Source organism: Pezoporus flaviventris, unplaced genomic scaffold, assembly GCF_033815535.1.
Source record: "Pezoporus flaviventris isolate CSIRO_AGI_PZ_B2104156 unplaced genomic scaffold, CSIRO_AGI_Pfla_v1 ptg000070l, whole genome shotgun sequence".
Classification (NCBI taxonomy): Eukaryota; Metazoa; Chordata; class Aves; order Psittaciformes; family Psittacidae; genus Pezoporus; species Pezoporus flaviventris.
The window spans coordinates 60,459-82,953 of record NW_026892618.1 but is presented as its reverse complement, the minus strand read 5'-3'; the positions used below and the strand labels follow the sequence as shown (position 1 = coordinate 82,953).

General features: G+C 39.4%; 1 long non-coding RNA gene across 1 annotated transcript in view; it reads left to right on the top strand.

Moving 5' to 3' along the window:
• Positions 1 to 1,497: 1,497 nt before the first annotated feature.
• The window catches only part of LOC133279028 (uncharacterized), a 39,081-nt gene continuing 18,083 nt past the window's right edge, over positions 1,498 to 22,495 (top strand). Inside the window, exon 1 of the long non-coding RNA XR_009746748.1 lies at positions 1,498 to 1,605. This is a non-coding gene — a long non-coding RNA (uncharacterized LOC133279028). The remainder of the gene's footprint in view (positions 1,606 to 22,495) is intronic.

Genomic DNA, 22,495 nt, shown 5'->3' with positions numbered 1-22,495 from the left:
AAGGAGGTTTGAGTTTTATTTCTGGCACAGATGCACATTCCTATTTGAATATAGTTGTAAGTACATAGAAACAGGAAGATGTGATGTATGTGTTTTGAAATCTATAGGCTTTCCAAATGTTGAATAGGTGAAGTTGTGAAATTAAATTACCTGAAAATAACCAATGGTTTTAAAAAATAAAAATACTCAGCCATTATTCTTTTGACTAGACTTTCAGAATTTTCATACTGAGACTGTACATGGGTGATAATTTCTTTTAAATGGTCTGCTTTACATTATATAATATAAATTCAGAGAAGAACTGAAAATTGTCAGACTAATACTGTGTTTCTCTGTTCACAGGAAAAAAAACACAAACCCAACAATCAAACAAAAAACTAAGTCTAAAATCATACAGCAATGCTATACACCTTTGCCCTCTATATGATAAGAGATCCCCTGGGAAATGTCTCATTTTTTTCAGTTAAAAGAATGCATCAGAAATATATATTTTAATTAAAAAATATAAAGTCAGTCTTAAGGAACAAACATAACTTCATGATGAGTGGTCTGGTGGGCAGAGAGGAAGAAGAATCTACATTCACATAAAGTGATACCTTGGTAAATTCATAGCATAAAAATAGGACACAAAGCATTACTAGGCAGCATAAAACAGTCCACTCTTCCAAAAGTCACTTACTGCTGCATGTACTTTTATTATATTAAGGTAGTAATATTATCATTCACAAATGACAAGGATTACCCCCTACATAAAGGCACCATCTGAAAATCTGCCACTCTACGTGGTAAATCAGGCAGCGGCCAGCGCAGAATGTTTTTCCATTTTAGTGATCTAAGCCAAGTGTGGATGGAGAGCACATTTTTAGAAGCTTAATGATTTTTGTAATACTGTGACCCATGTGCCTGTAGGGAAATCTTCCAGGAATACCCTATGTCCCTACTGTGTTGTTATATTATACCACCTTCGTGATTTGGATGGTTTCTTGGAAACAGTGATGGCTTGAGGAGAGAGCCAGTATGGTTTTACTAGATCAAATGCTAAAGTAGAACAAGCTAAAGCAATAAGAACTCAAAGTCTTCTGTAGTATGTGTTTGAAGTTAGTGTTTGTATATCTGTGTTAATTCTAGCCCTGAATTACTGTATGACTCTGTTATATCTAGACGGAAAAGTTTTCTACAAACCTTGAGAAGTAACATGGTCCTAGTTTCAGGCATATTTAATTGTATTAACCAACATAGATTTTCTTCACTGATGAAATAGTGGATAAGGGTAGATGAGTTGTTTCCCAAATTTTTTGCAAATGTGAACATTGTTTGAGCTCATCTGCTTTTATGCAATCCCCAAGGAAAAATTTACTACTGTACTATAATTGCTGGCAGCAGCAAAGTTCCTCAGGGTGTTTGGGGGGAAAAAGGCATGAAAATCATCTGTAATTATCAGCTGCAGGTGTAAATACTCTCTATATTGCCTGGGAGGAACTGAGCTGTTGCCAGCATTTGAGGGGAGCTGGTAGTTCCCTAGCTAGTGTAAATATGTGCAGCTGATAATTATAGCTACTTCTGACTCCCCTGGAGGAAAAGAGCTACTTCCAGCTTTAAATCAGGGTAATTTGGTTTTATTGTTTTTCTTGTTATTTTTTATATAGCTTAATTTTTTAATTAAATTTCCCCCTACCTTTCTATGCCTCCCACCCTTTGCATCTTCCTGTTATTTTATTGAGAGTTGCAACTCAGGTATGAGAAATGCTGGTCTAGGTCATTACTTCTATTAATATTAGTAATAATAAAAAGTAACTTGTGGTCAGATGGCATCATTACCAGAAGCTCCACTGCGGCTTGTTACATTATTCTACCAAATAATAGCTTGTCTTTTGTAAAACAAATGATTCACAAGTTCAGTACTAAAAGATGAGTGCAGAGCCAAATAAGATTGGCGGTTGTGTGACTCTGTAAATAATTCTTAATGTCTGCTAATACTTCCTGATACTTCCAGTAAAATAAACCTTACAAATTTTATCCAAGGTATTTTAAAGTGAGGATGGAAGAGGGAATGCTGAAAGGTCTGACTTCTAAATTGAATTTTAAAACGCAAACAACTAAATTTACTCTCATAACTGTTTCTCTTTTTATTTCTTATCATCTGTTGGTATTTTAACATAGCACACAGAAGCTTAGGAGAAAAAAATTCAACACTGAGTGTTGTTTGGCTTGTAAATAAAAAGAATTCACCTGGCTATCGTGTATTCATGACTACAGCAAAACAGCAGTCTAACTGCGGTTAATGCCACCTGTATTTGCTGGCAGCTCTCCATCATGCTGCCTGTGACAAAACCACAGTATCTGAGTAGACTAATACAATGGAATATGCATGAAAGATCCAGCTACCGGTTTGTTAGTCTCTTTTTATTAGTCATATACCTCCTTTTCTTTAGTTCATAAAGAAAATGTTTGTATACATATTAAGAATGGAATTAAATATTTTTCTAATAAATGGAAAAATCAGACAGGTAAGTGTTGTATTTTCAGCTCAGATTTGTCACTGTCTTCCTTCAGAATATAGCCAGATATCAGTTTCTGTATTGGGACAGAAGTAAAAGGGAAGCTTCATTCACCAGGTTTCTTTTGAAATCTAAGTACATTTTCAGTACTGGAGAAGAGGAAGGATCTCCCAGTAGTAATTATCTTAGGGACGTAAGGTATGGTCAGGCATGCTCTTGGCTGCAGCTCTTTTTGGAGTTAAGTGTATATTAACTTAACTCAGTGTCAGTTGCCTTATTTTGTTCTGGTTTGGTTTGGTTTGGCTTTGTTGAAGTCTTCATCTGTTCTGCTAACATACCTTTAGGTGTAGCTGCTCTGATCTGGCTAAGTTAAAATTCTCTTTGCTAGCTTAAATGTTTAGGAAAATTTTCATAAAACAAACACCTACAGTTAATTTGCTGAGTCATACAATTATGAAGACTCAGACAGTGCCCCTTTTTTTGCAATTCTTTGATAGTGAATAGTAGTTTAATCCATGTTCTTAAGCCCAAATCCTGTCTGGGTTTTTATTTTTTTTGTGGTGTTTGTATTTTTTTTGTTTTTTTGTTTGTTTTGGTTTTTTTTTTTGGAGGGAGGGTGAGGTTGTTCATTTGTTTTTCTTGTTGTTTGTTGGAGGTTCTTTTGTCTTTTTTTTCTTTTTTTGTTTTTGTTGCTATTGTGTTTTTTTTTTCCTGAGACCAAGACGTGTTAATTTATTGCTGCTTCCTTGTGCAACAAAAAAACTAGTATCAAAGTTGGTTTTAGATATGGACATTAATGTATTGACATTTTACACAAACTAGTTCAGCAAGCATGCTTTGGCTGCCCATGTTGTTTATTCAAAACCTGTATGTGGAAATGGTGCCACATTATTATTAGCAAAGCCACTCTATGTGTAGAAACAAGCAACAAATACTTCTTGCTTTCCACACGGTACATGAGAAAAAGTTGTTCTTGCATTCCAGGGTTAAGTTATGTAAAATTCTTTTAAACTTTTCAGAATCATCACCCTCATGAGCTTAGAGTAGTTGCTTTCATTGTATAGCATGACTCTGTTAACCAGTCATTGTCCCATCCTCAGGGGAGATCAGTGCTGATAATTTCAGGTGTTTGTCTCCTCTCATTTTCTCTGCGTACCCTTAAAATAAACTAAAGCAAAAAATTCTTGCAGCAGGAATGTCATTGCTTAGTGATGAATGATTGCTTAACAATATATACTGACAAAGTTCTGCTGCAATCCAGCACTCTGTTGTCTTATTTATATAACATTTTTCACTTTTGAGAAGCATGACAGCTAATGAGGTTATGAAAACACTGCAATTGAGTAATGTGCCAAGAGTGAAGGCTGTTCTCTGCTTAAATAACTTGGACAGAAGCAGAATTATCTATACCCTACTGGCAATACTGGGAGGAAGCATACAGAGAGAGATAAAGTGGGTACATACACTCCATTCACAGGCTCCTTTTTTTTGCTGTGCAACAGTAAAAGTGTTGAAGTGTTGAAATGGTTTAGAGAAGCTGAGAGTGTATTGACTTCTTAGGAGTACATTGTGAATAGAGAAATGCAGCTTCTATATTTTTGCTCTCATTCTGTAACATTTCAGAAGCGCTAAAATAACTTTAAGATGCTGAAATAGCAGATAGCACTATTATTTATTTTGCTGGTGTATAAAGATAGAACTGTATTTCCTTTAAGTGGTCTCTAGCCATAAGTCATTAGAAAAATTAAATAGACATGCAATCCTGTGAGAGAGTGGCAGAACCTCTTCCAGGATTATATCCTGGGCACCAAATGTTGCATCAAAACTTTTACTATAGTGGGATAATGTCTATGTATAAACGTGTTTGTACACTTAGAATAGAATCATAGAATAGTTAGGGTTGGAAAGGACCTTAAGATCATCTAGTTCCAACCCCCCTGACATGAGCAGGGACACCTCACACTAAACCATGCGATTCAAGGCTCTGTCCAACCTGGCCTTGGACACCACCAGGGATGGAGCATTCACAACTTCTCTGGCCAACCCATTCCAGTGCTTCACTACCCTTACAGTAAAGAACTTCCTCCTTGTATTCAATCTAAACTTCCCCTGTTTAAGTTTTAACCCATTACCCCTTGTCCTATCACTACAGCCCCTAATGAAGAGTCCCTCCTCAGCATTCTTATAGGCCCCCTTCAGATCCTGGAAGGCTGCTATGAGGTCTCCACGCAGCCTTCTCTTCTCCAGGCTGAACAGCCCCAACTTCCTCAGCCTATCTTCATACAGGAGGTATGCCTTGCACTTGCACTAGGTACTGAATACCCATAACCATGTCCCAGCTGAGGCATTCACTCTATCACCCTCTGGGAAGGAGGTGTGTACCTTCCAATGGGGTAAGAGCTGTGGATTGTCTCGAGATGGTTTGACCATGTGATCTGATTTGCAAAAAAGCAGGTGTGGAATGTGTTCTTTGGAAGTCTTCTGCGTTCATCCAGTTGAGCTGGGTTTCCACATCTCTGACACTAGCAAGGCTCGAAGCCTCAGTCTGAAGCAGGACATGGTCCTCAACCAAATGGGTCCAAATCTTTTTGAAGTGAGCAATACCTGTTCAGTTCCCTATGAACCTGGTTTTATTTCCTCGTGCTCATTTCTAGAAATGTCTGAGCTGTTTCCCTTGGGAAAACATACTGAAACACGAGAGCCTGAGAACAACAGTTCTCTGTCAGAGAGAAGATCCATCAGGCCCAAAACTCTTGTCCCCAAAGTGGCTGACTATCAGTGTCTAAAGGAGAGCCTATGAGCAGAGCAGGTCTACTTCTGCCAGGGTTCTGGGGGTGTTCTAAGGCCTCAGCGGCTGGGACCCACCACTTCCTGCCAAGGGCCCATAAGATGTGTCTCAGCTCAGACTGTGGCCTTCAGTCCATGCCTGAGCCATGTTGTAGCTGTGCCTTTCCCTGTCTCCTGAATGGCTCTGGGACCTGCACTGCAGAGAGCTGCTCTCCTGGGTGGATGCCCTAGACCTAGGGCATCACTTGTCATGCATAATTGTAGGCATAACATAACCTGTACCAATTCTAGCATAGTGTAGTTCATTTAATTCTGTTCCATTCCGTTCCATTCCACTCTATTCCTTACTCTCACCCTGAGCTGAATAACAGTGACACTGATTTCTCTGCAATGTCAGGGATTTTCAGCTCCAAAAACGCTTTCAAGAACACAAATCACAAAGCTTTCATGTGGCAACAAGTTTTTATTTTATTATTCCATTTGATTTTGTTTGGTTCCTTATAGTTTATGTTCTTTTAGAATCATTACATTCTAGAATCATAGAATAGTTAGGTTTGGAGAGGACCTCAAGAGCACCTTGTTCCAACCACCCTGCCATTTTCAGGGACACCTCACACGAGAAACATGTCACCCAAGGCTTGGTACAGCCTGGTCTCATACCGTGCCAGGCGATGTCACCTAAGGGTCTGTACAACATGGTGGTGTTGTACATCGCCATAGGAAGGAGCACACACAGCTTCTTTAGGCAACCTGTTCCAGTGCTCAGCACCCTGACACTTCTTCCTTATATCCAACATGAAAGTTTGATGTTATTATTTAAGAGCATTGTCACTGACCACACACAAATATGCAAGAAGAAGTAGAAGAAGAAGGCACATGGTAGCATGGGGTATTTCCCAAAGCATGACACCTATTGGTGATAAGCACACAATTGACTCCCAACGCTCGCTCATTTGCTGTGATTCCTGGCCAGGGATGCATGAAAGTGCTCTCGTGCCTGCCTGGCACTGGTGTTGCACACAGGGAGAGCTGAAGAGTGGCAACTGCTGGTGGGGCAGCAAGGCTGGAACCCTTCCAAGCACAAGCTGCTGTGCAGAGCGCCCAGGGAGATGAAGCTAAGGGAAGAGCAGAGCTCATTCCCACTCCAAGCTTGCACTGAGCAATGGAGCTAAAGAGAGCCAGGGCACCTTGGAGGTGCAAGAGCAGCAGGCAAAAACCGAATTCAAAGGGGAACCCTGACAAGGGGATGCCCTCAATGTTATAGAGGGCAAGCAGCAGCTCCCACGCAATACCCTGGGAGGCCAGAAAGCTTCCTCCCCCCAGATGTGGGGCATGAGGACCCCCTGCATGGAGCACGAGCAGCAGCCTTTGGGCCACAATAGCCTAAAGGAGCCCCATGAAGGGGCTGTGCTCAGCTTTGGAGGAGGCGAAAAACCCCTGGGAACACTCTCAGGTCCTCCGTGGGGAAAAAAAGCCTCCCCCCCTGCCCCGTGCCAATTTGCCCCAGGGGAAAATTCCTTCCTGACCCCAGCGCTGGTGATTGGCTATCCCTGAGCCTGTGAGCAGAACCTGCTCCTGGTCCACAGGCTGGTCACACCTCTCAGGAAATACCCAAGGTCTGTTCTTCCTCAACCTAGAGCCACTGAGCCACCTCAGGGACTTCTGACAGAAGCACTGTGATCCCTGGCAACACCTCTGCATCCTATTACTTACAGCTGCTGCCCCTGGCTCTGTGGGAGATGAGGATGCTGAGCTCTACAGTGCTCCTCAAGAAGACATTCCTATGCTCTGGCCATGGCTATCGAGCTGAAAAGGACCGCTATCCCTCCCATGAGCTAAGAAGCTGTTCCCACCACGATCTGGCCTTGCAGGTGAGAGCCTCCAGCAGCCTCGACCAGCCACTGCTCTTTCTACCTGAGCCTCCTGTAGCTAACTCCAGAAGCTCAAGGCCTTCCTCTGGGATGTCTTAGGGCTGCCCCGTGCTACCTCTGCCAGGGGACCCAGCAGGCTGCTCCCTTTTATCCTGTCCTGGGGCATTGTGACGGCTGCATTGTCAGGTGCTGGCATGGAATGGAATGGAATGCAATGGAATGGAGCAGGTCATAATGGAATAGAGTGGAGTGGAATGAAATACAAGTCATGGAATAGAAATGGAATACCCCAATAACTCATTATGGGATTCGGGGAGAAGGGAACAGAACAGTGCAGTCAAAACTCAGATGTGTGGCTATCCCTGAACCGATTCTTCTGAAGAGCTCTCCAACTTTTTGCAAGCCCATTTGTGAGACTGATCCAAAATCAGACTCCACTGTCCACTGTCTCAAAGATTGCTATGAGAAGCTGAGATGAAATTCCACCTATCTCTTTTCTCTGAGATGGATGGGAGGAGTTAAGACTCCAATGTCCATTGCCTGGGAGAAGGGTGTGAGGAACTGAAATGGGACTCCACCCACCATTACCTGAGGGATGAGTGGGAAAGAGCTAAGACTCTTCCATCCATTATCTGGAGAAATGGTGGGAGGAATTCCTGCCCATGCATTCCTATCCCACAAATTGCTGCAGACAGGTGCAGCTGAAGAGCTGGCTGTAAGAGGGGGAAATCTGGTCCACCAGGAGCATGTAAGACGGGACATGAAGAACAGAGGTACTCCCCACAGCTCATTATAAAAGGAGCAAAAGGTAATCACAAAAAGGTAAACTAGTAAAACAAATCACATCCAGAATCCAAAAATTGGCTCATGTTTCAGTCCAAACCTGGAAAGGAAGGGAGTTTGACCCTTTTTCCTGGCTTCCAGGAGGCCTGTGGGTTAAACAAATTTGATTTTGCTTGTTATGTGGCTTTGCTATGTTTTTAGTTTTACCTTGTATTATTCCTTGTCTCGTTCAAGTAATTTGGAGTGTCGTAACAAATATGCAATTTGTAACTCCTGCCAACCTCCAAGTTCACTTCTGAGCACAATAAGAAAGGCAGAAAGTCAGAAGGACAAAAGGAAGCCCGTGGGTAACTAAATTCTGTTCCATATGGAGACAAAAACATAAGCTTTTAAAAATGCTACCTGTTACATTTCCAATAAAGACTATACTTCATTTAATTTGAAAGATGCTTCAATACTGGTTTTTATTTCCAAGTAAAATTCTTCCACCTAAGTATTTATTGATATTAATGCAGATTTAGCAACAGTAAGACATTACAGATTTAATTTTTGAAGCAACTTAGCAAATAATAACAATGACTTTGAACTTTTACAACTGAGAATAAATTTGAATATTTTCCTTCAACATTTTCTAGTCCAAATTCAGTATTTTTAATCCAAAACAATTTTAATCTGAAATGTTCACAATTAAAATGGAATGTTTTCTTCTGCAATGTACACCTTTTATCAAATATCAATCTGCATTGATATTTAATAAAATCAAGAATAAACATTTCAGCTTTACAGTATCCACATTTTTCTTCTAAATTCAAAAATATTGAATGTTTTGGGGTTCAAATTATACTTCCATATAATAATGAAGTATGCAGCACACAAGCAGCAAAACATGAGATATTTGAGTGGCACCTAAGAAATATGACACACAGTTTCATCACAAGCTGTATAGAATGCAATTCAAACAGTGGGCTATACATTTTTTAAATGTCTTTTGTAGTGTGCTTTTTCAGTGTTTGGGAAAGTGAGGGAGAGTTGAGAGAAGGTTTTTTTTCTCTTTAGTGAAAACCATGCTGAAATCCTATACTTTCTCTTTAATTCCAGACACATGATTCTTGTAAGCTGGATTTAATGGGTTTGCCTTTTGAGCTGTGTGTATTAGTCATCCCCCCGGCATCCACCCTTTCCCTAGGAAATGTTTGTATATTAGTTCTAATTTTTTGCTGCTGCAGAAGTAACGTTTGCAGTGTATTATACTTCTCTTAAAGTAAATGAATGGAAAATAATATGGCTGTTTTTCCAATTTGAATGGCATCATCTTTTATAAAAAGGAATGTGTCATACTCTCATTTGACCTATGCATTGTTCAAATTTAAATCAATCTTCTTGTTGGCCTAAGATTGGTGCTTTTTCAAAATGTTGGAGGTTGAGATGACAGAAAAAAAGAATAATGTTAGTTTTTACATAAGGAAAATTTTTGTGGGTTTTGTGGTTTTTGCTGGAACTTTGGATGATTTTATGAGATTATTAAGTATGACATTAAGTTATTTAGTTACAGTTGTTACCTGTTCTTCCAATTCACCAATTTCTGCACAGTTCTAGTTGCATATATGTTGTATGACCGAGGAGTGATGTACTAAAGTGTCCTCCAGTATGCAGGATGGCATTGAACTCTATTAGCAGGTATATAGTTAAGATGATGCTTAATTACATGTAAATCCCACAGCTAAGTAAATATGAAAAGCTGAACTGAATTCTGTAGTTCTCTGTGTCTGCAGTAATTTCTCATGCCGTCTGAGAGAGATGGTGTGGAGTAGGGTCTTGGTTTGACTGTTAAAAGGTGTAGACTGTATTCCCACTTCAGTTGTGGACTTTTTCCAGCAATTTTTTTCTATTTTCAGCTTGGGCAAACCCTGTTTCTCTTTCGTCTTTCAGTGTAGCTATTACATTGCCATCTGCTCTGATATCTTTTTTATCCTGTAGATCCACTTTTATTTGTACCACTAATCATTTTGTCCTTGTAGTTTTTCCAGACTTTAAGTGTGTAAGCATGGTGAGGAAAAGGGCACAGTAAAGAGAGGGAGAACACTACAAACAAGGTGAAAACAGGGGATACTTTCTAGGCTGTAAAATTTGAAGGATGTGGATGGTGTTGTAGATGGGAAGAAGTTCAGTATTTCTGAAAAAGAAAAGATAGCTGCATGGGTGGAATTTTGTCCTGAGATAACGGAGAAACTAACACTGTTGCTGGGTAGAGATGGCTAAAAGAGATTTTCCATTATATGGACAGTTTAGAAAGTGGGGAATATAATTAGCTGGAACCAGTTATTCTAAAGCTCTTTGGGTTGTGATGCCATGATTGAAACTACTTTGAGAGCCACTTTCTCACTATGCCATGAAAGAGAGTTTATTATGTCATAAAACAATAACCTACTTGTGAATCCCCCTTAGTACTCAGCCGCAGGTTTGGAAACACATAGATCTGCTTTATGGAACATGAAAGGCAGTTTTAGAAGTTTATGACTATGGAACCAGTGTGGTTATCTATTTTATAATTATATATAATGCATGTTAAACTGAATAGATAGTGCCTGTTGGAGCTCTGTGTGCTTCTGTAGCACAGTCAAGTAAACCTGACCATGTAAGGAGTCCTTTTGAAATTAGTCAGTGCTGTCTCACAGAACAAGATCATAGAATAGAATCATAGAATCATGAATTATCATGATTACAATCTTAAAAAGTTTAGGGAGGGGAGAAAGAAAAAAAATATTTGTACACCTAATATTTATTTTTCATAATTGTGAATAACAGATACAAAGTGCTTATGATTAATGTAGCTCTTAGCTTAATCTTAGAAATCTGTTGACCAGTATCTTGAAAGTATTTTCCAAAGGAGATAATTAATCAAAATAACTCTGAAATTACTTAAATTCAAAATGCCTGGCATGTAAGGGCTGCTTATTTCATAAAAAATGTCTAAAACCAGAAAATCTTACTTTGAAAAGTCAGTTGTTACACTGGCTTGCTTCTTAGCGTTGAATCTTGCAATATTTATATAAAAGTTTTAAAAGGAGATTTATTTATTAGATGTAGATTTTCTAGGCACCGATTTTTCTCAAGTCTAAAGCAATTTGCTTGATTCAAAGTTATTTTATTCCTCTAGCTACAAAGCAGTTTGTGGCAACTCTTCAGTTATCAGACAGTTCTTTTCAGGGTTTAGCACTTTTTCCATAAACACGTAGGTCTGGTTGCAGATTGGTACCATGGTTTCTGTCTAGGGCCACTTGTTACCTGTTAAAATAATAAAAAGGAGGCTTCTCAAAATTACACAGAAGAGTCTTGCAGGTTAAAAGACCTTAATTTAAGATTTTATTGATTTTGAAAATGGAGAGATTAATCAGTATCAACATTTATTCTTTATTTTAAATACAATCTAATTTTAATTGGCAAGGGATTAAACCAAACACTACCTTTTTACAGTTGAAACACTTTTAAACACTACTTTTAAGCTTTAGTATACAAAGTCATTGTCCAATTTCCATTACAGTCAGTTAGAGCAAGTTGTAGAATTATGGAGAGCATGGCTGAGGAAACACCTGAACTGTCTTTTATGTGTCACCCAGTGCAGGATCAGCTTCCGTAGAAAGTCTGTCAGTGTTTGTCTTGAAGCATCTGGTGGTAAAAATTCTAAGGCCTTCCAGGCAGTCAACTGCAGCGTTTAACTGTGTTTAAAAATATTAAGTCGCCCTTTCAATGAAAGCCCTTTTTCTGCAGGATTTTCTTGATTCACAGAAGAACAGGGCAGTGAGATGCAGCCAATAGTAAGGGGAAGATAGGGTGGTCCCATATTCAGAACCCATGGTGTTCTGATCTCCATTTGAGCAGGAAGGCCAATGACTGATGCAGGAAGTCCACAAGTACCTGTCATGCTTAGCTCTGAACAAGGTTAGAACAGACTGTGGTCTCATGAGATTAGTGTTTTTCTGCAAATTTTGCTTAATGGAAAACTAAAACTGGAAAAAAAGGATGGTTTGCACCTGTAAAATCTAAACCTAAGTGCTAAAATATACCAATATTAAGAAATATATTCCCTGCATGGAAATGTGCAAAAAAGGCCTCACCAGAAAAGAGTTCCCACCAAACAGAATTACAACTTTAAAATGAAAAAATGAGAACTTCAGGTTTTGATTATAAAAATAAGCTTAGTTGCTCTAGGGTCCTGGTTTCCTAGCTGGATTACATTGCAGGAAAGCGCCCAAAAGCAGATACTTTTCACAAAAAGATAGTTTTAGTGAAAACCTATTTCACTGCTGAGGAGCAGCTTCCATGGAAAAATTTTGCCTAGGTCTATATCAGACATAAGAAAACAGAAACCTATTCATGTTTATTCATGAGGCATCCAGAGTTAGGTATTTGATCTTTCTGAAATCATCAATATACATAACTTGAAAGCAGTCAATATAATAGATTTCCTGTACAGAGTCCAATCTGTATGTTAATCTTGGATCTGTTGGATAACACAAAGTGTATTTAATAATAAAGCCTGCCAATTCTGTTCCCCTCTTGGCACATTACCAGATTTACGCTTGATTTCTTGGATCTTTTTGTTAACTTTTTTTTTGCCAAAGAATTTGCTCTGATTGAACTCACTGGAAAGAAGAAAAAGCTGAAGAATGAGTTTCATGCTCCTCTTTGTCATTAACAGTTATAGTATTCCCTGCTTAAGACAGTAACAACTGTACAGTATCCCATTACTTGTACGTAACACCGACTATTCCAGAGGGGGATGCAGTGTTTCAGAGACCTGGTACGGATGACATAGGACACCAAGCTGTAGTGGGTTCCAACTACAGCAATACCTTCTCCTTACCTGCTTTTCTAGGTTAAATCCAAGTGTGATGGTAATAATTTTGTCCAAAGAGAATGTGTTATACGTTCTTTTAGGTAAAGGGTGAGATGTCTCAGTAAAAGAAAGTGCAACAAATTATGGCAGAGCCAGAGCTAATAGTGTGCTTACCATTCGGTCTTGAAGTCTTTTCTAGGCTTCCAAACATAAGTGACATTTTACATATTATTTCAAATTTTTTTTTTTTGTCCAAAAAAAGCTTGTTGAGAGGAGTAATATCTTGCAGTAGACCTGCTGATGAGACTGCCAAGTGAGATTTTGGACACACCAGGTTTTCTTCAGCTCTGAATAGAAGCGGTTGTGTGCTCAAAATGTTTCTCTTTTCGAGTTGTATCTGTTTGCCTACTAAGAGCTGTTACAGATCTCTGCAAATTTGTCTCTCCTGTGTTGTTAAACCACAGTGGTTACAGTAACCCTATTGCTGTGATGTGTGCAGTGTGGTCTCCAAGTAGGCCTGCCTGCATTGTAATTCTACAGGATGCCCTGCCCCCCCCCCCCCCCATTTGCCTTGTTGAATAGAAACCTTTTCTTGTAAACTTAACAACAACAACAACCAGCCAAAAAAGGGCTTTTAAGACAATCTGCAGGCCTGTACACTGAAGTCTTCCAGGAGGGGCTTTGCCAGCTGTGAGTTGCTCCTTTGTGTTGTCTTTAAAGCCGGGTACACATGCTCTACCAGACTTCAGGTTGGGAAGCAAAAGGATGATTTGTGTCCCTGCCTGCCTTTCCAGTGCCCAAACTAGAGTTTGCTTGTCTGTCTTTGCTATTATAAATAGGAATGGGTGAACATGTTTTGCCTGATTTCAAATCCACTTAAAGTTCATGGGTTTGAAATTAAAAGCAGAACTCAAATCTTACGAGGTTTGTGTTCTGTTAGGAGCTGGCCTTTTGCCAGTACATGTCTATTCATTTAACTTTTGTCCCTGGAATCGAATACATATCAGTTTGCTATACTAGCTTATTTGTACTTCTTTATAATCTCTTCCTTACCTTTTTTACATCTGTTCCATTGGCATGAATTTATGATTGTTAGAAAGTTGCTAGCATAAGTATTTGATCTCTCTCTCATGAGTATAAAACTTTTTCTTTGCCTCTAGATCTTGGGTTTTTTGCTCTTTCAATGTTCATAATGTGTGCCTTCCAGCCTCTTCCTCCATACATCCAAGTTAAGTAAACAAAGGATGAAGTCCACTCTGAGAAGACTGTATTTTAGATGCTATATGCTTTAAATATGGAATGAGAGAAAACACTTACAACCATGCCATGTAGTGAAATTAGTTTTATCTGTTATGGTAGTTGCTGTATGGTAGCTTCAACTGAGAGGTGAAATAATCCCAGAAGCTCTACAGAACACTGAGGAACAGGATCCTTTCATTTTTATTTTTGTTTCCTTTAAGACTTTCTTGCCTATAGTGTGGTTCTCATCTGTGCTGACTTGTGTTACGCAGGTGTGTGGAACCCCATGCAGCCCTGATACAGAACATAATAGCCTGCAAATTGACTTAGAGTCAATTAGTCTGCAGTATTATATATTACAGGTTAACTTAGTAGCAGTCTATTGATTCCATATAGGTTCACTTGCTGAATTCTTTTCCTCTTTCTTTTCCTTTCAATATTTGTACCTATTAAAAAAATTAAACCTGGAGGGGTTTAATTAAGCTCCAGGCTGAGTGTGTACAAATAACACACACATATTCATATAATTATTTGTTGTTACTGGCTTATTGTAGATTTGTGTTAGCAGGCGTTCTTAACAGGCAATGTGTGGATTCGGTAAATTATATCCATGCTTTCCTTTGGTGAGCAGAAAAGTGTTTATTTTTCAGTATTTTATACTGTGAGGTGATTATGGGGGCCTGCTGTGATCCGAGCAGTTCACTTAAATAATCTCTTTGATCAAGATTATCTGTGAATCAGATGCAATTTTCTTAAGTTTATTTGTTTTTTTACAGGCATCTGATCAAAAGCCTGTAAATAGCTCTTGGTCTGTCACTTCTGATGCTATGTGAAATGGAGATTATTTGAATTGCAGTGTGAATTTCATGATACATATATGTTCTTTGAGTCTGAGTGCAGGAAATAGGATTTTTAACATTGATGCTTGTGATTATGACCTTTGAATATGTTTTCAGTGTATATTCTGTGCTATTTACTTAGCTATTGCTGCTGGAATTAATAAGCTTGCTATAACTCACTGGCACTTTTCAGAAAATATTGCCCAGCACATACATATGAGCGCAACTTTTAAATTTAAAAGAGCTCTAATGCTGTTAACTTTTTATGCTGTATCCTCACGTTAGGCAAGAAGTCTTGTTGATACAATTCTCTGTTTTTAAAAAGGGATCATAATACACTATTTTACTTCAAACTGAGAAGGTAATGAAAGGCAATTCTGCTTTTATTTAAAAAAAATTACAAAGGGTGTTGTTATACAGTATATATTTCAGCATTAAATGTTTCATTTGAATACTTTTGTTAAAGTTTTAAGCAAAACTTTGTCAATTCTGCATACAATCACTTCAGAGCAGCATCAAAGTATGCTGAAGTTTTAAACAACAGAACTGGTCAATATTCAAATATTCATTAAGATTTCCACTGGGATTTTCAGTGGCTGCATTACAGATGAAAAATAAGTGATTGCAGATAATCTTACCTTGATTTACTTACCTTGATTTTTCTCAAATTTCAGTTCTTCAGGACAAAGAAATGGTGGTGGCAAGAGGCAGTTTTAGAAAAACTATGTTAACACTTCATTTTGGAAGGGCAGTGTATTTCTTGAGGGGGTCTGTAATCACAAATTCCACTTTAAATTTTAGAGAGGGGTTAAACTGAGTGTCAAAGTTTATTTTATTGCCTTTCCACCTCACCCCCCTCAATGCTTTAGAATTTCACCATTTTTCCTCTAGGGCTTTTGCATCACAATTTGGATATAGTTACTGAGTTTAAATAGCAGAACACTAATAAGAACTATTCATTGCTGTCCTGCCAGCTGTTCTGTACTGCCATCTGTGCAACTGATTGTAGTCAGTTGATGTTATAAATCATGTTGTTTGTCCTTTGCCAACTTTGCCCCCTTCTCAAGAAAGAAGCTGCCAGTCTGGATTTTAAAAGATCTTCTGTGGAGAGCAGAGAACTTATGGTAGCCTGAAAACAGGCTTCTTTTTCTCTTTTAGGGGTGAGGGGATCAGCAAAAAATCTATAAAGGTAGGGGGAGTGAAGAGACACTGCTGAAGTTGGAGGCTTTCAGCAGCTGCTGGTTATTTTGAAGATGGCTCTTGGTTTGATGTGCAAGTATGAGAATGATGGATATGGAACTGGGATGAAGTTCATCTCTTTTTAAATTACAATTAAGCAAGCAATTTCAATCACAAATTATGTGTCACCCTGGCTATAATCTACCCATTCACTTTACAAAATAAAGGAGGCAGCTGATTAAATTTAGCCAGCATGTTTTTTTGCCTGCTGTCTAGACAATTGGCTTGGTTCCCATTCCTCCAGCCTTAGCTTGCTTTCTTGGTTGTAGGCCCACTAGGCCACTTAACTATTCTGCTGTCATTTGAACAGTGTGTTCAGAAGGTTAATAAAGACTATGCAGGGATGGGCTTTTTTTTAACTCTTAGGTCTTTAACAGAGAATGTGGACATCATAAATAAGCCCACAGAGAGTTTCTGCTACTGCTGAATGAGTCCTGTTCATGTGAAAACATTTCGGCTCTGGATTCAGCTCTCTTTGAGGTTTCTAGAACTTGGAGGAGCCCTTTCACCTTGTATTACTGCAGAATTGGTGCATGTATTATGATATGGTTCTTTCCAGCTGTAGTTTGTATGTACATTAGAAGTCAGTGAAACAAAGGAAAAAAAGCTTGAAAATAACCCCCAAAATGACCCCCACATGAGGTTACAGAGACCTCCAAGTTCTTTGGGTGCAATTGCCTTTGCATTTACAGATACAAAAGGTATATAGACAGTTCTTATTAGACTGTATTGCAGCAATATTCTCCCACTTTAAAATAGTGTACACACCACAGTCTTATGACTAGGTTTATAGTACCCTGAAGATTCAAGCTATTTGTATTGTACTGACTACCGTTATTTCTTGTGTATTATTTCCAGGTTAGAGCTGAAGAGTAACGTTTTTATTCATGGGATAAATTGGAGTTCAGTTTTGAGTAATGTCTGGAATTTAAGCTGAAAATTTAACAAAAAAAGCACTTGAAAATTTCATATGCTCCTATATGCAGTCTTTTGTGAATGGGGTTAGCCTCTGCCTGGACATAATTGAATGCAAAACGTTTAAGATTTCACAGTATCACAGTATGCTAGAGATTGGAAGGGACCTCAGAAGATCATCTAGTCCAATCCCCCTGCCAGAGCAGGAACACCTAGATAATGTTACACAGGAATGTGTCCAGGTGGGTTTTGAATGTCTCCAGAGAAGGAGACTCCACAACCTCCCTGGGCACCCTGTTCCAGTGTTCTGTCACCCTCACTGAGAAGAAGTTTCTTCTCAAGTTTAAGTAGAACCTCTTGTGTTCCAGTTTGTACCCATTACCCCTTGTCCTATCATTGTTTACCACTAGTAGAGCCTGGCTCCATCCTCGTGACACTCCCCCTTCATATATTTATATACACTAATAAGGTCACCCCTCAGTCTCCTCCAAACTATAGAGACCCAGCTCCCTCAGTCTTTCCTCATAAGGGAGATGCTCCACTCCCTTCATCATCTTAGTTGCCCCGTGCTGGACTCTCTCCAGCAGGTCCCTGTCCTTCTTGAACTGAGGGGCCGAGAACTGGACACAATATTCCAGATGCGGTCTCACCAGGGCAGAGTAGAGGGGAAGGAAGACCTCTCTCGACCTACTAACCACCCCCCTTCTAATACACCCCAGGATGCCATTGGCCTTTTTGGCCACAAGGGCACAGTGTTGGCTCATGGTCATTCTGTCATCCAGTAGGACCCCCAGGTCCCTTTCCCCTACACTGCTCTCTAACAGGTCGTTCCCCAACCATACTGGAACCTGGGGTTGTTCCTGCCCAGATGCAGGACTCTACACTTTCCTTGTTATATTTCATCAAGTTACTCCCTGCCCAACTCTCCAGCCGGTCCAGGTCTCACTGGATGGCAGCACAGCCTTCTGGCGTGTCAGCCACTCCTCCCAGCTTAGCGTCATCAGCAAACTTGCTGATAGTACACTCAATTCCCTCATCTAAATCATTGATGAATATATTAAATAATACTGGTCCCAGTACTGACCCTTGAGGCACTCCACTAGTTACAGGCCTCCAACTAGACTCTGCCCCATAGACTACAACTCTCTGGCTTCTCTCCTTCAGCCAGTTCACAGTCCACCTCACTACCTGATCATCCAGACCACACTTCCTCAATTTAGCCATGAGGATGCTGTGGGAGACTGTGTCAGATGCGTTGCTGAAGTCAAGGAAGACCACATCCACCGCTCTGCCATCATCCATCCACCGTGTTATTTCCTCATAAAAGGCTAAGAGATTGGTCAAGCATGACTTCCCCTTGGTGAAGCCATGTTGACTGCCCCTCATAACCCTCTTACCCTTGATATGCCTTAAGATGGCACCAAGGATAAGGTGTTCCATCACTTTCCCAGGGATGGAGGTGAGGCTGACCGGTCTATAGTTACCCGGGTTCTCCTTCTTGCCCTTTTTGAAGACTGGAGTGACATTTGCTTTCCTCCAGTCCCCGGGAACCTCTCCCGTTTCCCAAGACTTGGTAAAGATGATGGAGAGTGGTCTAGCAATGACTTCCACCAGTTCCCTCAGCACCCGCGGGTGCATCCCATCTGGACCCATGGATTTATGGATGTCCAGATTGCTCAACTGGTCTCTAACCCATTCCTCATCAACTAAGGCAAACTGCTCCGTTGACCTGACTTCGTCTAAGGTCTCAGGGGTACAGGGCTCTTCAGGACTGCCTGCAGCAGAGTAGACAGAGACAAAGAAGGCATTCAGTAACTCTGCCATCTCTGTACCTTCTGTCACCAGGACGCCCATCCCGTTCATCAGTGGGCCTACATTGCTTCTGGTGTTAGTTTTGTCTGCTTCAAAACAATGCATCTTTGTCAGTGCAGCACTAAGCCTGAGCTGCATTAAGACTTGACTTGTACCCAGCCAACCTGGAGAGCAAGCAGAGCATGTGCGCATTTGCTTGCAGAAGGCTCTGTTGATACACATTTAACAACATCTCACAACTCCTGTGGCCACAGCATAGTGAATGATTGTGCTGGTTGGTGCATTTTCACAATGTACTGCTAGACATCAGCTACAGTTCATTATGGGATGTTACAGTGAAGCCAGGAAGCAGGACTTCCTTTGTAGAATTTATACATGAGAGACTTCAAATTAAATTTTCACAAGATACTATGATGACTCACATGAAGCAGAGCTTCAAAAGCCTGATTTTCCCTCTGGAAACCTAGGCATCCTAGTGGATATGTTTTACCAGCTATATCATCAGCTTCCATTGTGATCTTTCTTTTTTTAAACTTTGTTTTTCTATTGGAAGTCTACATTAGTCCAAAACACTGTATGATCTTTACACTTGTAACTTCATATGTTCTTTGAGATGGCATTAACAAGCTGCATCTCATGCAAATACTTGTGTATTGAGCATCCAAATTGATGGATGATCTAGTGTTCATCTTTTTAAAATTACAGGGATTTGTTAAATAATCTGTAGCAGCCAACTGTTTCATCCTTTCTGGGTCTACTTGCCTGATTGTCTGTGTGGTGTGTGAAGTTTTTGAGGTTTTTTGTTTTGATTGCTTTGCTGTTTGTTTTGTTTTGCATTGGTTTATTCACATGATCAACGCAAGGCTGATGCCATCTGGTTTGTATCTAAATTTACTGTACCTGCTACATTTTCCTTTCTTAACATGGCAGCCTGAAATGTCAATGTCCTGAAACTTTTCTCAGATACAGTTTTTTTCCTTTTCACCTTCCCCTCATGCCCCCCCACCTTGTTGTTTCTAGTAGGCTCCTACTAATCCTGATGGACGATTTGTATTTTCACTAGCTCAGACTAGTGTGCCATTTTGCCCCACGTGTTTCAAAATGAGTTCATATCGCAGTTCCTGTGAAAACCAGGTGTTTAAATCCTCAGTGCTTTGCTGGTATTTTCTGTGTTTTTCCTTATGGTTACCCAGGTTTCTAGCATTTGGCTTCACAAACACTTTTGCACCCTTCCCGAAGTCTACCTCTTTTCTCTAATTGAGATTTTAATTGTTTTTATGTGTCAGAGTTATTCTTTATTTTCTTCAGAAAGTTATTTTTTTTCAGTTGCAGTTTGTACTACTTAGATGAGGGAGATAGCCTCTTTTTCCATTTTTTTTGTTTCTGAGTTAGACATGCTTCTGCAGAGGTAGTTCTTTGACTCTTGTTAATAAATAGAAGGCATTGTGTGGATTCTGGATATTTTCTGCAAATTATATAGGTTCAATTTTATATGATGGAAAGGAAATACTGAACAGTTAGCTTCTAATTCCAAACAAGAATTAATGCAGCAAGGAAGACAATATCCTCTTTAAAAGCTATTTTTGTCTTTCCCTCCACTTTTGCTATACGGCTTCCAGACCTTCCCCCAGACCCATCCTGCCTGGCTTCCTGTTGCAAATGTGAGGAAACATTTGCACGTATCCTTGCAGAGGAGCTTTACTTATTTGCTGGTCACTGCACATCATTTTCACAGCACTATTTGCAGGTTAGACCTTCAAAAAAAAAAAAAAAAAAAGTTCAGTTTTGCCACAATAAAATTGTTTTTTAAAATGAATTGAGACTTTTTTTGGCTTAGAGGCGAGCACAGACTTACTTCCAGTGAAAATGTTTAAAACTGTGTATCATGAGGGAGAAGGAAAAAAAGGCTACACTTGAACTAGATTTCATATTGTGTTGTGTGAGAGATTCCACATGTTGTTATTCCATACAAATGTTTTCTCCCAAGAAGCAGAACAAAGTATGATATTCAAAAGAACATAACAATAAAACATATGGATTAGAAAAAAAAATCTGTCATCTTAAATGAGCAATATCATTCTTTAGCTCGCCTCCAGTGGGTCTGAGATGTTCCTAGGCTGTTCTAAACTATGAGAAGTTCATTTTAGGACAAAGAGAGTTTTCTGTTCTGTTTTTTACGTTTTCCTGTGTAAATCATTGGGGGGGGGGGGCGCAGGGGAGAGAAAAAAGGGTGGAATTATGCTCTGGACGCTGATGCCTTTGCATTTTTGGCATTATGCCTTCTTACTGTTTTATTGTCTATTTTGGCTGAACTTGAAGTTCCAACCATGCTCCCTGCCAAAAAGAAAAAAAGAAAAAGTTAGGTCCTTTAAGGATACTGAAAAATGAAGCCAGTTTTTGAATCCGCCACGTCCTGTAAGCAAATAAAAATGAATCTCTATGGAGCTCAAACGTTACTTCCTGTTCTCCTTTGGATTCCAAGCAGGAATGGAGCAATTTTATTCTGCATCCAAAAAAAAAAGGGGGGGGGGGGAGGGATGGTGGAATAGAGGACTTCAAAGCAACACCAAGAAATCTTTGAAAGGCTTCTATGCAGCTAACTTTTAAAATGTGTGTAAAATGTTTTACACTTTAAGTAATATACGGCTGTACTTGGAAAAATGTGCAGCAACTTCCCCTCTTCGCCCCAGCACTCATATTTTGTAAGACAGCATAATAAGGGTAGAATTTTTTTTTTTTTGTATATTTCCCTTTCTACTGGTTTTGTAAGCATTACTTACTAAGCTTGCAAATGTTTCAGTATTGATAGTATATACTAATTTTTTAAGACATGTGAAAGTGATCAAAAAGATCTTACTTGAGGTTTCCTGAGGAGACCAAAATGAGAGGAGAAGCTAAGAGGGAGAGAGAAAGATGCTTTTTCCAGACAAACTAACTAGGATTTTTATATAGTAACCTGTATATTGCGATACCTGGTTCCACAGATAAAGTAGAGATTGTAAGTTTAGGTGCTGCTACTGTCCTAACTTTTGAATGAATGAATACATTTTTCTGACATAAAAGATAAACTGCTAACACAAAATTGACTTCTGGATTTTTGCCACTGTAAAATTAGGAGTAACTCTAACCCAAGAAGACTAGCCAAGCTTGAAATTCACTGCGGACAAATGTTCTTTGCGCATAATTCTAGAGAAACTATTTTTGGTAGTGAATGAATATATGTAATCATTAACACATGACGGGGCCACTGTAAAGGCATAAGGCTGAAGCATGAATGCTTCCAGCACCCAAGAGGTGCTTTTGTATTTTACTTAATAAACTGTCTGGAATGTGCTATTACTTTTACTTTTCTGTTTTCTTATTTTAAAGTTTACGTTAATAAAGTAACTTTAAAATTATTTTTAGGAGAAAATACTTGATTTCTTTTCCTCAAAAGAGGCAAAATGATGTAGCTCAAAAAAAGTCAGTTGTTCTGTTGCAAGGAAACAGAGAAAAGAAGACGAAGAATCTACTGAGATCCTTGAACATCCTTCTATAGCAGTTTTCAGTGTGTATATTTACTTGTGCTTGTCTGGAAAGGGTGAATTACCTGAGAGGCACTTTGGATTTTTGTGTAATAGTAGAAGCTACTATTACTGGTTTTGCAGAGAGTTAAGTTGGGGTGATCACATCATG